At 43.0% G+C, this 16,438-nt stretch overlaps 1 protein-coding gene across 7 annotated transcripts in view; it reads left to right on the top strand.

Annotated features, from left to right (window-relative positions):
- Positions 1-16,438, top strand: part of PAK3 (p21 (RAC1) activated kinase 3) — a 132,330-nt gene that overhangs the window by 79,501 nt on the left and 36,391 nt on the right. Inside the window, exon 1 of one of the 7 annotated variants that reach the window (XM_056491257.1) lies at positions 14,328-16,256. The exons of the other annotated variants lie outside the window; for them this stretch is intronic. The gene's annotated coding sequence lies outside the window, so the exon portion shown is untranslated. Of the gene's footprint in view, positions 1-14,327; positions 16,257-16,438 lie in introns of those variants that run through there. 7 annotated transcript variants of the gene reach the window in all.

Below are 16,438 nucleotides of genomic sequence, written 5' to 3'. Positions count from 1 at the left end.
GATGTTTGTACAATTTAATTCAGATTATAGATTTGATGTCTTAAGTGCTCTGTGTACAGGGGGCAGAACCAGAGCACTCCAGTTGCATTTCTTAGCTGGGGACCTTATAATTGCTGGTGGTGAATGCTGAACTGCAAGAGGAGGAATTTGGGCTCTCGAGGTGTGTATCAGGGACAGGTACACACCTGTTCATTAATTTCTATCATTTTGGCATCCATAGATTTATTAGGGCAATTTGGAATGGTAATTTAATCTGTGTGCATTGACTTCCTAATTTGTAAGCTCTTTGAAGAGTGGTGCCTGTGCTCTGGCTGACTCGGGTCAGCTGCATGCATTCAGCTTCCGATTGCAGGGGTGTGCTGTGTGTGGCATAGGCTGTGTGTACAGTCTGCAAGATCTGCCCTTAGTACCTTTTTTCATGTAGGCTGAAAGGCTGAGACTTTCATCAGTGGAAAGCTCAGAATTCTGGCCATTGCTCTATAGACATATGTGTGATTTATCTAATAAGAATTCACTTGATTACTCCAGAAGTCCTTTGAGATTATTGGAATTAGAGATGGCTGTTACTGGCATTTACCTGTATGGTGTCCAGGGATTTACTTAATTGTAGCTGGTGAAAAGCTTCATAAACCTGAAATAAATCACTTTTCAGATGCCCAAAGTGTTAGCATTCTGTAAAAATATTTTCTAGACAATGGAAGAAAAATATTTTAAAACATGGGAAGCAATACAGGAAAAAAGATCTGTAAAATGATGAATTTATTTAGGAGCTGTTGCAGGCTGAACAGAATCCGAAGATAGTGAAATACTAATAAATCGTGATGTGATGGCCCACATTTTCCAGCAGAGGCTCATTCCATGTGCGCCATCCTGCATCAACCCAAATTAGACTTGCAGGTCGCAGAAGTGTGAAGTGTGCCCACAGGTACATAAGACTTCCATGTGCCTGGCATGCGCAGAAAATTATACAGGCCTGCCCATTCTGAGCCATGGGCTTTTCCTTCACACTTTCTGTCCTCCCAGGGTTTGTGCATTTATTAGCTGGCAGCTTGGCATTGGCACCTCTGACAGGCAGCCTGTTTTTCAGCATGCTGAGCCTGTGAGATGCCCTTGACTTTGGTGGGAGCATAGGGAATGCAGCCCTTCTCATGGCCGGGCCAAGTGTGTCTGAGTCACAGAAAGCGCAAGCAGCCAGGGCTTTTCCTCACAAAGGCAAGGAAACTGCATTAATTTAGTTGTTAAAGGAGTGTTTAGCTCCTACCAGATTGGTAGGGCCCATAAAAATCTGATACAACATTACTGGACTCTATTCAGATACTTAGGTGGAAATTGAATAAGACTTGAAATGTGCTAAAGTCTTTGCACTTTTAGTTGTAATGACGATTGTGATAAGTGGAATTGAATTAAAGATAATAGAGAGCTCTCTTCCCTGTATTGTTACTTGGTTTCTCTTGAATCTCTAGAAATGTCCGATCTACATTATTTCAAGTTTTGTTTTGTTTCCCTGTGGTATCATACTCTATTTAATAAATAATTTGTGTTTCTTTGTGACAGTTTTTCTTTACTCCTGAAGGGAGGACATCCAGTTTCATATCCCTTTAGTTTTGAGGTGTGTAGTTGCAAACAACTTCTACCATGTCTCTTAACATTTCCTCCTGTTTACAGTTGTGCCTGCACCCTGGGAAAAGTTTACTTCAGTGCAAGGTAAATATTTTCTCTCTTCTAGTACATTGAGGTTTTATTGTTTTATTTTGTTTCTGATGACAAATAAAAGCTGTTAGAACTGCAAGAAATTATTAATTTTGCGAATAAAACTGTTCATCTCTTAAAATTTAGTGGATACTTTCATTTAGGTATTAAGACTAAACAAACAGGATGGATGGTCACTGCCTTTTCCTAGAGTCTGCTCTTAAGTTTCCCTCTGAAATTTATCACAAGGGGGAAATAAAACTCTGAATGTTTACAGTAGTAGATCCTTGGCTGGTTTTCCACTGTAGCTTTTTCCTGTTCTAGGTCTCTGTCTCCTAGGGGTGGGATGGATCTCTAATCTGCCAAGCAGTCCTAGCAAATACTGGGAGTAAGAGTAACTTTTTCTTGCTGTAACTTGTTTCACTGGGGACAGGGACACTCTTCTAATGGTGCCTGTTGTTGACAAATGTTCTGAGGATGATGCTGGCTGGTATATCATGACATATAGTCTTGCAAAGAGAAGGCAGTGATCTGGACCGTCAAGGAGACAGTATTGCATTACTATCTGCAATCACTTGGAGTCTCCCATTATAATTAGGGTATAATTTGGTGTATTAATCCACTGTCTTCCACTGGGACATTAGCACATCATTCTGTAAAGTTGCCCTTTCTGCCTGTCTTTGCTGCCATTAGTGACCACCAGGAAGTGCTGAAGGCTAATGCTCTCTGAAGAATGGGTAGTTACCCCTTCGAAGTACTCCCATGTTATTTTCATGGTCCTTTCTCCTGGCTTGTGACCCAGACAGTGCTAGTGGCTAGTAGGGTGTGCATGGACATGTCACATTTCAGGAAGTGTATCTCCTGGCTCCTTTTCTGTCTGAGCAAATGCACTTTGTGAGCTGTAAGGCATCAGCTAGTAAATGCAATGGGACTGGCTTTCCATACTTGCTCTTCTTAGGTTTGCTGCATCTTGGTGTTGCTGTGAGCTGCTGTGTAGGACTTTGGTACCTCAGGGCTGGGCAGGGAAAAACAGTCATCTGCCTAAGACTGTAAATTAGGGAGGAGCTGACAAAATCAAGCTGGTAGCAGAGCAACTTCTTGTATACCAGCCTCTTTGAGCAGCTGAAGGGACAAGGGGTAATGTAGGTCTCCTGCTCAGGAAGAGGCCATGGGGCTGTGTTGTGTCCCCAGCTCCTGGCTGTGGCTGCCTCCAGCCTTGCCCTGCTTAGGAGAGACAGAAGGATGATGAGTAGCCCTCACCTGGGGTGGGACCCCTGTCTGGCTGTGTCCCTGCAGTGAGCCTGACCCCACCCACTGCTGCAGAGAAATCCCCGGGATGAAGGTGCTTGACTCTGAGCACTACAGAGTGTGCTGATGGCCTCAGATGTTCCCAGACTTCAGAGTCGGCAGAGCTGCTGCACCTCAAGATGCTCATCACATCTTTGGCTCAAATAATTTCTTTAAAGGCCTTAGAGGTAAATGCAGGGCCAGGAATTAACCTCACTGAGAATAAGTTCACTCATTGATGATTCTTAGATCGTGGTTAGTCATTGTGGCCTGTAATTTAGTGTGGCTTTTAATTAGTTTAGTGTATTATTCTGTGGTCTTCCTTTTCTGTTATAGTTTTTTAATCAAAATCTCTTTTTTAAGGCCTTGCAGGGGCATAAGTTTCTACAAAAATATTTCTTTATCAAATGTATTTATCATTTCATGTTTGCACAGTCCTGCTGCCAAGCAGTGGATAGTTCTGTCTGTCAGCTTCTCTCAAGCTACCTGATTTTGTGAGGGTTTTTTTATTAACAGCTTGTATTTGCCCACTGATCTCAGAATATTTTTTTTATTCTACATCTTCAGCATTCGGTGGTATTTCTCCCATCTAAAATTGCCTCTTATTGCTGCAGTTGGCTCTACAATCCGGCTGGAATCAGATTCATCTTTGATTTAATGGCAAAGCAGCAAATATAGCTGTAGAATGGTTGGCAGCTTCTCATGCAGAGCCTGACTGTAGAGAGTCTGCTGAGGTTTTATTGCGGAGATCATTCTTTCTACAGGATCATCCTCAGGTGCTGCATTCACTGTTGTTATTCACGTTCTGGAGAAACTGTGTGGTGAAGACATTGTGCTTCCTGTGTGTGTTTACCCCCATTGCTCTGAGCTGAGCCTTGTTCTTTTTGTGTATCTCTTTGTACTGTGCTCTGGACCACAGAGCCTGGATTTTCAGGCAGCCTCTTCATGTGCCCTGGGTTCCTTTAATCCTCTCGCTCTCAGGGTCTATCATTCTGCCACGCTCACTGGATGGTCCTGGCTGTGCAGTCTGAGGGCATTTCCCTAGAGCTAGATCAGGCTCCCATCTCACCGGGAACAGTGCCTGTCTGGGGTTGTCACCCATTTCACTGGGGGACCTCTGGTATCCCTTCAGTCACACATAGACATGGTGACACACATCTTTGTAAGCAGAGCATTAAATCTCTGCTTCATGATTTTGCCTAAACAGTGCCTTTTGCCTAATAGTGCCTTTAGACAGGTTTATTTTGTCTGAGATCGGACAATATTTCAGCTGTTCTGCGTTGGGGTTTTTATAGATACTGACCCTGGCAACAGTGGCTTGCTCATTTCTCATAATTTTCTGCCACTTAGTAAAATTATTTTGCCTCCTGTTTTCTTGTCTTTTCCTCCTCAAGGATGGATCAGCATAAAGGCTCTGTACTCACTTCTGTTGACGTTTTAATCCTAGCAATCCAGCATTTCCAGAGGTTTGTTATACCTCCCAGTACTTCCTATTTTCTCAGTTAATTGAAGGTATTTTGTTGTTCTTTTTCTCTTCTTCACTTGCTATCCGGTTTTTAGATGTTGTATTGCATGTACTGTGTGCTGACTAACAACATGATTGCTGTCAGGTTTCTGAAACTAATCTGACTCTTTATTAGGTTCTTTAAAAGTCTGATAGATGTGGCAAGATAGAAGCAACCTCTTATCTACATTAACAGCAAGGGAAAGAGCCAAGTTCCTCACAGAACCAGAAAGAATACACAAAAACAGTGAGTAACTTGTCAGAGGGTATTCATGAAGTCTGTGGCAGGTGTCCCATCTTTTTTCCCTCATGATATGTTTCTGCCTTTCAATATGTTCTGCAAGGAAAAAAAACAAGAGGCAGATACCCGCTCCTCTCCCCTGGTTAAGACCAGCTCCAAGTACTGGTCTGTCACAAGGCAGAACTGAGGGTGCTGTGAGCCTGGAGGCTGGCAGTGCATCCCATCTTCCCATTGCTTCTACTGAAATGGGGTTTAGAAAGGAATGTGTCTGTGCTGTTCACTGTGGATGTGGGCATCTTGTAGACAGGTAACCATTTGAAGTGGCAATTTTTGCTGAGGAGCAGCAGATTTGCTGCTGTCTCTGTGAACGCTCTTTGCAGTTCCAAAATTCAGCTAGTTTGTCCATACTGGTAGTGGGACATGTTGGGGCACATGCCTGTTGAAGGTTCCAGCTGTGGTCCTATATGAAGTGAGCATGGAGACCTCTCATCCTATGTGTGCTTGCCAAGCTGGAGGGTCACAAGGGCACCATCTGTGCCTTGGTGCGGTGTCAGACATGCTGTGTCACTGCAGCTGGATTGGACCTCACTGGCTGTGTCAGTGCCCTCACACAGGTTTAGCAGCCTGTGTGTCCCTCCTGGCATCTGTGCCTGGGACAGCAGCTCACCTCCAGACCCTTTGCCCTTGTTTGTATTGACTTAGGAATAAAGACAGGCAGAGGAGCTGTTAAGGTTTTCTTGGGCAGCTTCTCTCCTTGGATGATGCTTCTCTGATGTCCTTTCCATTTCTAAGCCTGCTTTTCTTCTTCTGGAACATTTAACAATGGAACTGTAAATTTGTGCCTCGTAAAAGCCTCAATGTACTTCCATTTTCTTTAAAGCCTGAAGCTGTAAATAATAAGTAGGAGTGTCAGACAGAAGTAGACTTCAGCCAGCCACTGAGTAAATGTTGATGGACTGTTTTAAGAACAAGTTTCTTTACAAAGCTTTTATGCCATAAATCTGATGTATGTGTGGCACAAGGAATCTATTTTGGGTCCCGTTGTTGTCCTCTTTCCTTGCTCTTTTATTTATTTACTTGTTTCTGTGCATTTTGATGGTTTCTTATTTTTGGTGTGCCTTTGACTTGATAAAAGATTGCATGTGTCAGCTGCTGTTCTGGGAGTTGGTACTTTTGTATTAATTCGCACTAATTTGCAGTAGGATCTAAGGCTTACTAGCACTTACTAGCAACGGAGGTCGTTCCCTTTTACAGGAGCTGTTGCAGATGGCTCTGCAAATTTTGGACAGAGGTCTTGAGGTGAGAGTACCCTGATGAGCTGGCAGCGGAAATGTCTTGGCTCTTGTCTGCTTATTTAAAAAACTTTGTGTCCTTTTGCACCAATGACTTGGAAAAGTGCTCCCACATTCTGTAGACAAGGCATCTGTGTCTGTACAGAGAAATTCAGTGGTTTGTCCTAACAAAAATTTTCAGGAAACAGGAATAAATCCTAGGAGTGTGAATACCTGCCAGTTGCTCTAACTAGGATTTGTAGCAATGTGCAATTTCAAAAACCAGAATAGTCCCTGCTGGCTCAAGTATTCTCTCATACAGGGATTGAGGCTGACGTGTCCTGGATGCCACCACCATGGGGGCTTTTTGTCCCATTCCAAGTCTAGTGTTCTTACCTTGGCAGTTGCAGACTCTCTGTAGGAGGCTATGGACAAGTGCAGAGGAATTGTGACTAGATCTCCAAACACCTTTATTTTTTCATTTAGGTCATAAAAGGACAGTGAACTATTTTCCTGTTGTGATGTGAAGTCAGGCAGGAAGGAATCTTCACTGCTCCACTACTCTGGAGCAGAAGATTATTTTTTGAGCGATGAATCCCTGTTTAAGCAGTTTAAGAATATCATACCATTGTGGTAGCTGCGAAAACAACAAATTTTGTGTGTGGATCTTGTTTTGCTTTCAGTACATAGGTATAATTTCTTCCCTGACCTATTTAAGAATAGTATTTGTACATTTGTTCCCCTAATCTTCCCATCCTGCTGCTCTGAAGCCAAGGTCTTGCTGGCAACTAGAAATGAATAAGTGCATGTAACGACTGCTCCATTTCCTCCTTCTGTCTGCTCCAGATCCATAATACTCCTAAGGCAGATATGCCATTATACACAGTAAGATCACTAACATAGCAGGTGAATATTAGATAAATGGAGTTAGTCACCGGTAAATAAAAGGTCTGGCAAAGAATAAAAGGCAAAATGTTGTCCCTGAGGAAGTAAATGGGGATATGATGCCTTCCTGCCCTAGTGCCTAAAGAGTTGATGCGAGATCTAGACCATATTCACCTCCCACCTTAAAGGCATGTGGCAGCCTGGACTTCGCCTTTTTCTTCCTTGGAGGTAGAAGCTGTGTTCTTCCAAACATACCATAATGACTTGAGAAGGCTGGTACAGCCAATCACATGGTGTCAGTCTCTGTCTTCTTCTGGGATTTGGAGGTTTCAAGTCCATTCCGTGCTCTCCTTTTTAGTTGTCTCTATCCAGCCCCAGTAGCTATATCCAGAGGATTCCCTGCCCTTTATTTTTGCTTCTTGCAGTGTGGTTTGTCTCCCAACTCTGCCTGGCAGTTGTGGGGTGGTCTTGAGTTCAGTCTTTTACTACATGTCAGATTCATTCTCTGGTACAGGGGTTTAGTGTTGTTTATTACAGTAGTTTTCTCAGCTAAGGATTGCAAAGTCAACATGAGCTAAAAGGTGACTAGAAGGTGCTAGAAATGGCAACTGTCTATAAGTTTCAATTATTGCATTATATTGCTGCTTCCTTCTCTCTTCCAGGGTTCAATGGTGATTGTCATCTTGGCCTGCTGTGTCGGTTGAGCCATGGGCCAGTGGTTTATTAGCATGTAGTTGTAATCAGGACAGACTACCTTCTCTCTTGTTTCCTTCCTGGAGAGCTGTACACATCTCAAGGCAAAACCAGCTCTTGCCCTACCTGTGGGGACTATTGCAGGGAAAGGGCTGTGGCTCTTTATCTGGTGAGCACTGTTAGTGTGAGCTGGAGTGGTGCAAGGGTTGGGCATTCAACAGATCATGTTTATCATGGCACAACTTCTGGAAGTGTGTCAAGCAGAGAAAGTATGGAAAAGCAGAGAAAGCAGCAACACCTGCAGAGAAACCAGGGAAACGGATCCTTTATTCTTTTTTACCCTTCGTTCTTCTTCCAAACATTTAATTTCTTCTTAATGTAAACAGGAAGAAAAACATAAAAGGCAAACAAAAAATGGCCTTAGTGCACCAGCTGGAGTTCAGAGGGAGTTTAGAGTCCCCAAAAAAATGAAGTAAGGGACTTTTTTATATATCTAGTTTTTATTATGGAAGTCCAAGCAAGAAAAGACTTACTTTGGATACCTTTTTACAAGGTAAGAGAGAGAATAGTGATTGGAGCAAGCTTATATCTGCCAAGCCCTCTGATTGCTTTGCCCTGATTGCTGGTTTTTAGCCCGTGTATGGCTGTGGATGAAAACTCTGCTTTGAGAGTGGCCAAATTCAAGCTCCTGTGCTGGTGGTTTGTAGTGCTGTCAACCTTTCCTGTGCTGCAACAGGCTGTGTGAATAAAACATGAGGTGTCTGTCTTGGGATGATCTGGGTCCATTTTAAGATTATTCTGTGAGGTTTGTGGGTGAATGTTGCTCTGCAGAGAGTATAGACAGAGCCCACTGTGTGGTCCTGTGCATGGAGCTAGGAGACAAGCCCTACACCTAAATGGATACACACTGGAGAGGTACAAGAAGTGGGAAAGAGCAGATAAGAGTCAGGAGAATATGGTAGACAGATTCACAAGCTGTCAAAGGCCAGCAGAAGAACTAGCAGTTCAACCTGCACATCCTGAAGCTGTGTTAACCAAAGAAAGCAGAGTATTCCTGACAGCATGAAGTGATGACATGGCCCTTATGTGGTTCCAGATACATCAGTGTAAACGGAACTTTTTGTCTTCTGCAGAAAAGCATGTGCAGGATGTGTAAAAGAAAATGTTTGCATTGATGCAATACCACAGCATGACTTTTCCTGGGCATTTCTCACATATTGGTTGGGCATGTGGGGTAGCCTGTTACCTTTACTAGGCTTATGTAGATTCACCTTCAACATGCCTTTACCAGAAAAGATGAGAGAAGAGGTGAATTTTTTGTGCTGAGTTGTAACTGTTGGGATCTTTGAATGTAATGAGAGTCTGCTTCCCACCATATTAATATGAATATTGTTCTAACCCTGGCAGATCAAGATGCAATTGCGCTGTTTACTGTTTCCAGGAGCAGGCCCAAATTTGGGTTTCCTGGACCACTTCGGAGCTTTGACTGATCAACTAAGTGAGCCACCAGCATTCAGCTTGAACCTGCCAAAGATCCAGTAGCTTGTTACTGAGCCTTCCTGTGGCAAGGGATTGCTGCCCGTTGGTGGGTTGGAATCAGACTGGTCCATTTTAATTGTCTGTGGCTTGCTGTAAGGGCTGGCATCTCATACCTGATCTTGGACAGCGCTTCATGATTAGCTCCAAGGTGCTGATTCAAGTTAGAACTCAAATTGTTTGTCTTGGTTGTTTTTAATCTGAATTAAGGTAATGAAATTTTTATTGAGGCAGTTGTGATGTTGGTGTCTCCATTAAGTATCTTTTCTTTGTTTACATTTGAGTCCTCCTAGAGAACAAAAGTGAACCTGAGACCTAAGCTCTGAACTAGGAATAATAAGGTCCATATGGAGAATTATTTCAGTCTGTCTGCAATGGTTTGAATCTGCATTTCATTTCACACAGTCTCTTTCATATGTAGACAAGGGCAAAGGATGCAATCCTTGGAATGTATGATATTTGAGAAACATAGTTGATTTTGAGACATCTTTTCCAGCTTCGTGGAGCCCTTCAGCTGTGTAAATAAAAAGCAAAACAGGGAGATAGTGTTTTTTTTTTTGTTTTCCTCTTGCATATAAATGCCTTTTCTAGGTACTTTTTCATCGTTTCTTATCTATCCAAGGGAAGTGTTTCCCACTACATTAATAAAAAAATGGTCTGTGGTATCCTTCACTTTTTTCCTCCTTTAGCTGCTTCTGGAGTGCCCATTGCTCTGTCAGTCTTGGCATGTCTCCAGATTCAGTAGCTTAGAGCACAATCTTTTTATTTCAAACCATAATTCAAAAACACATGACAGAAATACCTATGTAACTGTCTTGGTTTGGATATGAGTGGGTGGAGGTGCTGGTGACTCTTCCCAAGGCAATCAGGAGAGTGGAAGCTTTCCCCTTGCTCTCTCTGGGTGGCAGAAGCGTCCTTGTAATCCAGCCAGCTTTTCTGCATCATCAAGGAATGTCCATAACCTTTGTCATAAGAAGTAAAGTCACTTTTTCTGTCAAAATAGTCACCACTTTACAATGCTGCGAGGTGCTCGCATCATGTAACCTGTAGGAATGTACTTCCTTTCCTTGCTGTGCTGTGATGTTACTGAATGCCTGGATAAGCTTTAGTGGGGAAAACTCTTTCCCTGCTGCTCACCCACTGTAAACACACTTCTTCCCCTCCTAGGTCATGTAACCATCCTAAAGCTCAAGTGGTTTAGTAAGTGGCCAGGATTCCAGCAGGAGCACAATTTGAATGGATTACTTTTGTTTTGTTATGATCAAAAAACACCCACAAAGAAAATCTGTTGGACTAAGGATGTTGTGCAGCAGGGTGGAGAGGAGCTCTCCAGTTTTTCTTTCACAGTGTCCTGCAGCTATGCTGAAGCCTTAGCAACCTTGTTCATGTTATCTCACATTAGGCACTGGTTAAGCACAGCCCTTAAATACACACCTAACTTTAAACATTGCTGGGTTTACTATGCAAAAATACTTCTGTTTTGCTTTTTTGGGGCCACAGCATGAACAGCCACAACTTTCTATGGAAGGGGAATGTGAGAAAACCTAGGCAAGTCCCAGTACTAGCTGCACTTGGAAGAATGATCTTGTGTGAGGGGCTATGAAGCCTTTGTAGTGGGAGCAGGTACAGGGTGCTGGGGGTCTGCAGAGCAGCGGTTTCACGATGTGGGAAGAGGTGTGCAAAGTGAGTGCACTGAGGGGTGTTCAGAGATGAAAGCCAGATGTATTTTGTAAAGTGTTTGCGTGTGGTTGCGTTGGCAGTGTGCAGAGAAAAAGTTGAAGAGTTGCAGAGAGAAGTGTTGTTAGGTAGGTTATGTGTTTGAAAAGGGGAGATGGATCCTTGAAGGCCATGAACTGAGAATTGCTGAGAATGCTAATTAAGCAAAGGGGAAAATATATTTTTAGGTTATTTCCATCAGTTGTGACGTGCTCCACTGTTTCAGTTCCAACTCTTAGCAATTAAACTGGGTGATTCAAGGTCCAGACAAAGGACATAATAATTTAAATTTAAAGAAATGTTTAGTCAAAACCATTAAATTTGCGGCCACTGCATTAATATACCTTCTGTATTCTTTAACATTCTATATTCACTATTGCTGCAAGTGCACTGTCAAGAGGGAATTTTAAACCAATATTAGTAAGTCAATAGATAAAACTCATAGTGCTGCAATTCCTAACAGAAGTTTATTTATCCTGTCTCAGAATGGATGTTTCCATTTCCAGTACTTGGAACTGGAAACCCAGCTAGTTTTACTGGGATACAACCTGAATTCAAAATATCCTCTCCACACAGAGAGCTTCTTATGTACTGCTAGTTCAGAGGCCAAAAGTTGCTTGTAACAAATACAAAGGATAATTTCTGAATAAATGAATATATTGCAGGAAATCATAAGCTGCTTACAGGGTGTTTGCAAACAGGAATAGAGTATATTCATCAAAGAAATTACTCAGCTTGAGTAATTTGTTCATCTCAGAGCGTATTTACCCGGCTATGAAGGGAATGAGGAACTTTAATTGGCAAATGTACTGTACTTTAATACAGTTGTATGAAAAGCAATATGAAAGGGAAGCATTCTTGTTGTTCCTAGGCTTATAATTCCTTCTGTAGTTTGTGTGAATGCAGTCTTTTCTACAGGGCTGTATAAAAAAGGGGATACAAAGGTTGTTTTGCAACACATGCATGTGGGGGAGATCCTAGAAAAGATGTCTTGGCACTCTGGCTGTGTCTGCCCTGCCTGCAGAGTCAGCCCCACACACTTGCCCACAGTCTGCAGTCACCTAGTGTGCAGTCTGAGGGTGTTACAGACCCTGAGTACCCAGACAGAGTTGTCTCGGCTTCAGCTGATGCTGAATATGGCCATTTTTTATCAAAAAGGCCTCAGTACTGTACTTTAACTTATCCAAGTTTTACAGAGAAGACAGTAAACATTTTTCACATGGGTAGTGAAATCATCACTGTATCTGTTCTGTCCAACTCACTGTCTACTCTTTAAAGAAGTTGTAAGAAAACTGCAAGTAAATATGCAGATGTAGTGCATGTTTAGCAGATGTAGAAGAGCAGATACAGGGCTGGGAAGTACTTTGTAAATACCTGAACAGAATACCTGGAGAGAATCCTTCTCAGTTACATCACCATTGATTTTTTGGAAATGGACAGGTGTTACTGGGAGCAAAATTTGGCCCATACAACTAAGTAATAATATCTTTTTACAGGAAGTATATTTATAAATAAAGAGTGGGCCTTGGATCTTCAAGTTACATTTGCAAAGGTACTGCCTGAAAATTGGCATGGTTCCTTCCAGTCAAGGAAGGCAGTTTGATCTTGGAGGCAGTTTTGCTGCATCAAAAGCTGCAATATTATCTCTGAGGCATTGAAAATGAACACCAGTGTCTCTGTAACAGGATACTCTTTGTAAGGTTTAATTGGAACCAGTCATGTTTGAATGATGCAGACTTTGAAATAGCAGGGCTAACCTAAGGAAGCTATTCAAGATCTATCCACAATGTTCTCCAGATTGGGTGAAGAGCTTACTGAGATCAAAGCCCAGCATCAGATTCTGCTCTGAACTTGAACTGAACAAATTTTTTTGTGTGTATATTATGAAGACATTTCAGTGCTTCAGATATCTTCCTCTCCTCCCTAGCTTGTCAAGGACTAGGTGCAGAAATATTACAAGACAGGCTTTTGCAAAGGGGGAATTAAGTCACAGAGCAGGTGAATTCCAAATATTTAAAGTCAGTGTTTGTCTTCTCACTTAACAAAAACGATGTTTGGAAGAGATAAGGAGGAAGGAAATGAATGTTGGATCATTTTCTATAACCCTGTAATAGTTATGTAGAAGCAGCTGACCTGGATGAGAATTAAGTTTTAGCTTTTTGCCGTTTGGCTGGGAAACCCTAGCTAACACACTCAAATACACTGTTGCATTTTGGTACAACATATGTCTCTTTAAATGCTTCCTCAAAGCTGATGGGCAATGACAAGATTTTTCTCTGGAAGTAGGTGACCTGTCCTCTTCGTTGCATAGGTATGATTATTTTACAAATTTCTTTTAAAAGGGTTACCAGCACTGCCTTGGTTGCACTAATGGAGTCCTTGAGGACTGAGATGAAGAAAATCCTATTGATTGTGCACTGTATTCTCTAGGTGAGCACCAGCTGGCCTCTCCAGAAGTTGTCCCTACTGACAGTTGCTCTCATGGCCCTGGTGGGGTATGGTCAAGCTCTGGTAGCTGTGTTGTTTTGTCCTACAAACCAACGAAAACAACACAAACCTACCAAAGAAACTCCACACCTCAAAACTCCAAAGCAATGGAAAAAAAAGCCTAAAGAAAAAAGAGAAATAACACCAGAATTTGATGGACTGAATATATGGATATACCATAATAATTTCCCATAGACAGAAAGTGGGTTTTGATGGAGTTAGTCAGAACTAAACTAGCAGGACCGAGGACTTGTTATAATGACAGGAAAATCTGGCCCCAGAATAGAGTATAACTTGAGCTATCTGCTGTTGACATTTCTCTGCAATGTAAATCTGAGAGTTTCCCCAGCTGAATACATCTTGTTGCTCCTCTGTTCATTAATGTTTTCTCTAAGTTTGGGTTGGAGTAATCAGTACAAAACACTTAAAATATGTTGTCTTATGAGATAGTGTATGTTCTTTCGTCATGATGCAGTGGTACATGAAAAATCTCTAAATTAGAATGAATGGAAGAGCAGATAGATTCCTCTTATCAGAAAAATCATAAATTTTAAGTCTCTTTGTGTGTATTGCTTTATGGTTTGCTTTTGTCTTGATTTAGGCCAGCTTTTATCAACTGTAAATCTTCCAGACTATCTTCCCCCCTCTTTTTTTTTCTTCCTGTTTTAGAAGTGAATAAAAGAGCTTTGTACAGTTCTTGAAACTGAGCCTGAAACTGCTCTGAACAAAATATAGTGTTCCTTTCAAAGTCTTGGAAATAATTACGTCATAGGCAAATTGGGCCAGAAACCATTAATAGTATTCTTTGTGGGATGAAATCCCATGGACGAACCTATTTCAGCAGACTGGCATTGTTTACAAATAGATTAATTGACAGGTATAGTTGTCCCATTCTGAGGGACAACTGAAACTGTGGCCTATAATAGACTTCTCAGAATAAATGCCTTGCTTTTGGTAACAAACTGAAAACATGCCTTGGTGCTCCTGTGGTCAGCTTCACACTGATCATCCTGGGAGTTGTTGCATCTAAGGTGTTGCTTGGGGTGAAATCAGCAGGAAGGGCCTTTGCAGGGTTATACAAAGATGTTTATTTCAGCCACCGCTCAGCATTGTCCAGCGTTCGGGGAACAAAGGCCCAGAGGCTCAGAGGGTCCAGGCTAAAAAGTACATGGGATAGGCAAGGCAGGGAAAATCACCAGGGACCAATTATTAGGTAACACGGGGGTACTACAAGGGAAGGTTTAAAACAGAGGACCAACAGGGAATTAGGGTGGGAGTGACCGAAAGGCTGGGAGAGGGCACAGGGTTGACTAGGAAACAGAACAGGGGCTGCATTTTTTAGCTGGGAATTCCTTTGGTCTCTATAACTCCCCTTTTCTTTATTAATTGAGAAGGCTTTTTAAAGGATATTAAAATTAGATGGTTGAGGTAAGTAAAAAGCACAAAATAAAACAATTTTTAAAATGCAAGCTTTTTTTTTTTGAGTTTTCAGTGTAAAAAGGAATTTTTGAAGCATCTTGAAACTGGTAGGAAGAGACGTGAAGTTTTTTTAGCATGGCTTGTTAGGAAACTGAGGCAGGAAAGGGATTTTTCAGCGCGGATTGGCACTTTGGTGGCTGTTAGCGGAATGGGAGTGCTGTACCTGTTGAAACTCTAAAAAGAAATCATTAATTTTGCAAAAAAAGTAAAAATTGTTACTTTGAGAAAATTTTCTTTCTTTTTTCCTCCCCTGCCTCCACCCCAGTCATCCCCCCCTTTGTATTAAAAAGGAATTTTGGGAAAACAAATTGGTGGTTGGGTGGCAAAGGTAGGGAGAAGCATGGCAGTGGGAGAACTTTGGAGGGGATAGAGGGTTAGGGATTTGGGGGAACATAAAAAAAGGGTAATTGGATTTGGGGAAATTTTGAAAGGACTTATTTGGTGGATGGATAAAAGGAAAAGAGGGAGGGAAATAGGAAGGCAAAAGGGATTGGGGGTAGGCACTTATTTGCTTGGCAGGTTTTGCAAATGAAGAATTTAGGTTTCTGCTGTGATTTGAGGGCTGTTGGCTTTGGTTGTTGTGTAAAGGACAAGGTTTTTTAGTAGCTGAAAAATAATTGCAGTTTGGTGCGTAGATGCTTCCTTTCACTGGAGATCCATTAGGTCCAGAAACATTTGTTGCTTGAAGACCCTTTTTCCCTTGTACTATGTCAAATTCCACTAATTCTTTATTTCTTAAACTGCGGAGACATTTTTTAGGGTTATTTTTCTTGATTGCAGTTTGATGGACAAACACGTCTTCATTGGTGCCATTTTGGGTGATAAATCCATATTTATTTTTCACATTAAACTATTTAACTGTACCTAAAACTTTTAGCAATGATGTTTTTATTTTTGGTGGTGGATTTGTGTTTGTGGCTGTTTTGCTGGACGTGCTGGTGCTAGCAGGGTTGTTTGTGTTTCGGGCAGGCAGCTGCAAAGCTGAAAAAGTGCGGGCAGCACTGTGCTGGGGATGCGCTGTGCGCCAGCGGCGCTGGGTGCGCGGGGCTCCACGGTGGGGGGGCGGCTCGCGGCCCCGGGCGCGCCGGACTGTGCGGCGGGCAGGCGGCTTGTGGCGGCGCTGCGCTGGGGCTGTGCGGCGGGCAGGCAGCTGGTGGAGCGGGGTGCGTGGGCTTCAGCGGCACAGGGGCAGCCCGCGGCGGGCCGCTTCTTCTGCTTTCGGCGGCGCAGGCGAGAGGGCAACACCGCGGGTGCGCTTGCCATGCGGCGCGCTGCTGCTGGTGGGGGCGTGGCTTTTGGTGCCGAACTTCTGAGGCTGGGCTGCTGCTCTCAGCTTTGGGGCGGCCCGTGCGGCAGCGGCCTCGGCGCGGGCGGCGGCGGCGGGGGGGCCGCGGGCTCTCTGTCGCGGCAGCAGTTTCGCACGGCTGCTCAAGGAGCGGGCTGCCCTCGGGGGCAGGGTCTCCAACAGGTGGGGAGGGGCGCAGCTCGGAGAGGGGAGAAAAGGAGGGGGGCTCCGGGCGCCCCGCCATGCGGTTGTCGCCATTTTGTGCAGTAGTGGAGAGGGGAAAACGTAAAAAAGAAAACTTTTCTTGCAAAAGTAGAGGGGCTGTTTGGGGTTCAGTAGTTTCTGAACATTCATTAGAAAGCTGA

Source organism: Oenanthe melanoleuca, chromosome 4A (assembly GCF_029582105.1).
Source record: "Oenanthe melanoleuca isolate GR-GAL-2019-014 chromosome 4A, OMel1.0, whole genome shotgun sequence".
Lineage (NCBI taxonomy): Eukaryota > Metazoa > Chordata > Aves > Passeriformes > Muscicapidae > Oenanthe > Oenanthe melanoleuca.
Note: the sequence above shows the minus strand (reverse complement) of the source record. Positions and strands in the feature narration are given on the sequence as shown.